We start from the raw sequence: 4,293 nt of genomic DNA, 5'->3' as shown, positions 1-4,293 counted from the left end.
GCTTTCTGGCAGTTCCTGGTCATTTTCTGACATTACATCTGCAGCGGCTTTTTAATTATCTTTACAAAACATGACTTGGATTTGACATTAATATTATTGTTTAATACGTCCTGCATTCTGCTGGATTACCTGTTTCTGCAATGGCCTTGATTACATATCTCTTCCAGTCGATCGGCCAGGTAGCTGCCTTACAAATGTATTGGCAGATACTCGTGAGCAGCTCAATGCTGCAGTCATTTCTTGAAACATTTCGATGGGTATTCTGTCCATTGCTGGACCCTGTTTCTCACCAATGCCATCTGTGCATCTTGGACTTCTTCCTTCGATATGATTGGTCCTTGATCATATCCTGCTGCCTAAAATGATAGAGAGAAAGAGATGGTGGAGAAGCTCAAAGTCATCGGCCCAAGGAAGGTCAGGGGCTAACTGGGGAAGAGACCATCTATTGCTCATCTGCAAGTTCAAGTCTTAACTGAAGAACATTAAGACAAGTTCACATGCACCCAAGTACAAACCCTGAGTATATTCTGCCCGATTTTAGCGAGCATCTCACGAGTAGATTTGATGCGACGGCGGCTAATGGTGGGAGCTCAGAAGAGTTGTGGGGTGACATCAGAGATATCCCAAATCCAAAACCAAACCATGGCCGTGAGTTGTCTCTAACTCATTGTGATTCTTTATCTGGATTCCGAGACTACAGATCTTGGCGAGAACAGAGAGCCTCCTCTTTCTCCAGAGGAGTGGCCCCCCCACCCCCCCAACAGTGCCACTGGGGCTCCGTCTGAAAGACATCCTACATGAAGAAAGACATCCTACTTAAAGACTCAGTAAGCAGACAAGGGGGCGAAAGTAGAGACCAAAATGGTCGTCAGAAGGAACCGAAACTGGCTCTTGAATGTAGGATAGGCCAAGCCAAAGGAAGAAATGACTAAGCGAAAGAACGGAACAGATTTCCAAGAGACAGTCCAGCCTGATAACAAAATGGGCATTGCTCTGAAGTTAGACAATGAGAGGGAAGGCATTCTTCAGAAAAGCTTAGGGTTTCTTCAGCTGAAAGAACGGAAGCACACAGCAGGCCTCTCTTGCCATATTGAAGGAGTCTGCAGGCAAATAGGGTGGCTAGGAGTCAGAACAAACTCACTGACCATGGGTGTATCATGGGCAAAATATACAACGACGCAGGCAGCATCAGAAGGACTGGAAGATGTGCACAGTGTCACTGTGCCCAAAAGCATCAGTCTAGATTCAAGTAAGTGCATTCGTTGATTAATTTAATCAACCCTTGTAATAAGCTTCGGAGGTAGTTGGGCATAAGTACTATCCCTATTTAACATATGAGGAAACGGAGGCACCAAGATGATAAAGACATTAACTCAAGGTCAGACCCTGCACTCAAGGTCTCAAGGTCAAACAAGAGCCACTGACCAATGGATGTAAACCATTCCCCCCAATGGAGCTAGTCCACAGGGCTTGAGAATACTAGCATTGGGCGGGTTTTTAAAACCTTCAAATCAATGGAAGTCATCTCATCCCTCCTCTGCATACCTTTGACACTGCCCCCACCCCCCACCCCTTGGCACTCACCCCAAATGGATTTTTTTCTAACCCTCTTAAAATGTGCAAGTAGTTTACCCTACCTGCTGAAAGCAGGGTCTTAATTAGCCATAATTTTTGAAATCTGCAGCTGTAAACTGTGTTGAAAAGATTGAAAAGATTAGTGCACTAGTAATAAGATAATTGTCCCTGAGAAATGCTGTTAGCATGTAAACACAGTTAGCGTGTGAAATCAGAACAACTGTAATATTTCCCCCTTTTGGTGTTTAAAGATGCTCCTGCATGAATAATTGGAATGAAATGCAGAGTGCAGGAACGGAATACTGCGGGCGTTCCCGTTTTATTCCTTCTCGCGCCTGTCACAGCTCAGAAATAACAGCCTGGCCAAGTGGCATCTTTCCGGAAGCTGGAAAGCCATTTGGAATGAGCATCAGGAGTGAGATGACTCACGGGGAATTCCCCAGAATCAGGGATGCAACGCAAACAAAATCTATAAATTCCACTGCAGCCTTGGAAAAGAGGGCTTTGGGGGTAGATGGCAGTCCCTGGGGAATAATGCATAGGGTTTGCTCTGGGGCTTTTAACAGAAGGGTCGGGGGTTTGAACCCACCCGATGTGACCATAGGAGAAAGGTGTTTCTGCAAAGGGAATAGCCAGGAACCCCCTGGGAGCCCAGTGCTTACTCTGAAAGAAAGCCCAGCACTTGGGGTGGGGTTGTCATGCGTCAGAAGGGACTTGATGACTCGCGGGGATGACATGGAATTATAGCACACACATTGCGCAAGCAGGCGCGTGCTCACCCATGCCTGCGTCTGCGTGCACACGCGCTCGTACGCGGAGCAGAGGCGAAGGCAACAAGATACCGTTAAGCTGCTTGCTGTTGTTAGGTATCGTCCAGGCAGCTGCGAGGCAGAGCTACCCTACGGACAACAGAATGAAGCACATGGGTCAGGGCCATCCCTGCCTGGTGCTTGTTCTTCTTGCCAGTCCATGGGACTCAGTAGTCTTCGCCAGCACTAGAGTTCAAGTGCATCCGTTTTTCTTTGGTCTTCCTAACTCATTGTCCAACTTTCCCATGCGTCGGAGGCCTGGCTTGGGTCAGCCATCCTTGCTTTTCCTGTGCACCAGATTTGACCAATGCAATGGGTCATTTGATCTCCTGACTGCTGCTGCCATGAGCATTGATTGTGGATCTACGGAAGAGGACATCCTTGGCAACGTTACTCTTCATTTATCATGGTGTTACCTCCTGGTCCATTTGTGAGAATGTGTATGTGTGTTTTCCTACATTTAATGGTCGTCCACACTGAAGGCTGCCATCCCTGATCCTCATCAGCAAGGGCTTCAAGTCCTCCTCACTTTCCGTAAGCAGGGTGGTGTCATCTGCATAGCTCAGGTCGTTAAGAAGCCTCCCTCCCACCTGGATGCCACATTCTTTATAGAAGCCAGCTACTCCGACGACTTGCTCAGCATACAGATTGAACAAGGAGGGTGAGAGGATGTCACCCTGCTGCACACCTTTCTTGATTTGAAACCATGCAGACACCCTTCTTCTGTTCCCACCGCTGCTGCCTTCTGTTCGCTGTACAGGTCCCGCGTGAGCATAGTGAAGTGTGCTGGGATCCCCATTCCCCTCAAGGCTACCCCTAGTAATGGTCCAAGTAGGCGTCTTTCTGGTCTTTTCTGCATTCAGCCTACCTGCGCTAATAGCTGCTGAACCGACCTCCACCCTGTGGGCTTAGTCACCTTTGCTTCTATTGAGCTTATGCATCCTTTGATCGTTTTGGAACTCCATCTTCTTTTCTGACGTCTGTGTACCGGTCATCTCAGTAGACCAAAGCTCACTGGTTAAGCAACCTATCAGATAGATGCTTTTTCTCTTCAGCGCAGACATTTGCCAATCAGTCGGCTGAGCTAAACTCTAAACTAAACGGTCCCTGGTGGTGCATTGGTTCAAGGGCTTGACTGCTAACCCCAAAGGTCCGCAGTTCCAACCCACCAGAAGCTCCACCGGGTTTTCAAATGCCAGCAGGATTCCCAGGATGGGCACGTTCACGTGGTGTTTCCCGGCTAAGAAGAAAAGCGTGGCCATCCGCGTCTCCTAAAAGTAGACGTTGAATCCCCTGTGGGTCACAAGAGAGTATTGGCTGACTTTCTAGCTGTGGCCACACCAGCCGTTGCCAGTGGTGGATACTGTGGGGTCAAAGAGGGGGTTAGGAAGGACTGGGGTACCCTTTGGGGAGATTGCCTGGCATAACCATCAACGGTGGGCTGCAGCATGTGAGCTAGTGTGAGGGGGATCGGGACCTGCCACATTTCTGTTTTTGTAAGCAGTGGTGGCAGCCGACAGCCCCAGAAGCCTTAGCTTCAGTTGTAGTATGCCACCGGGACTGTTGGGGCTGGAGGGGACCTGCCCCTTGTGTTACTGTGGCTACTTTAGAGAAACAAATCCACAGAAACTCACGTATAAGAGAGAGTTTTATATAAAGGTTAAGTGTGCATCAAGAAAACATCCCAACTCCGTGCTGCCAAAACTCACAAGTCCAACATTAGCCCATATGTCCGACACCAACCCACAAAGTCCTCCTCCATCTCACAAAACACACGCAATGATGCCCACTGCAGGAGGAAAGCCGAATCAGTGAATGTGTAAGCATCTTAGCGCTGGCAGGGGTCTCCATATGGCCGCTCCAGCACCCACGGCTGCATCGGGGTAGGTCCATGTGGCTTCTCCTTGGG

This window comes from Echinops telfairi, unplaced genomic scaffold (genome assembly GCF_000313985.2).
Source record: "Echinops telfairi isolate 266 unplaced genomic scaffold, ASM31398v2 ScPeMD7_5;HRSCAF=22, whole genome shotgun sequence".
Classification (NCBI taxonomy): Eukaryota; Metazoa; Chordata; class Mammalia; order Afrosoricida; family Tenrecidae; genus Echinops; species Echinops telfairi.
The sequence above is the reverse complement of the archived record's forward strand: the minus strand, read 5'-3'. Positions refer to the sequence as shown.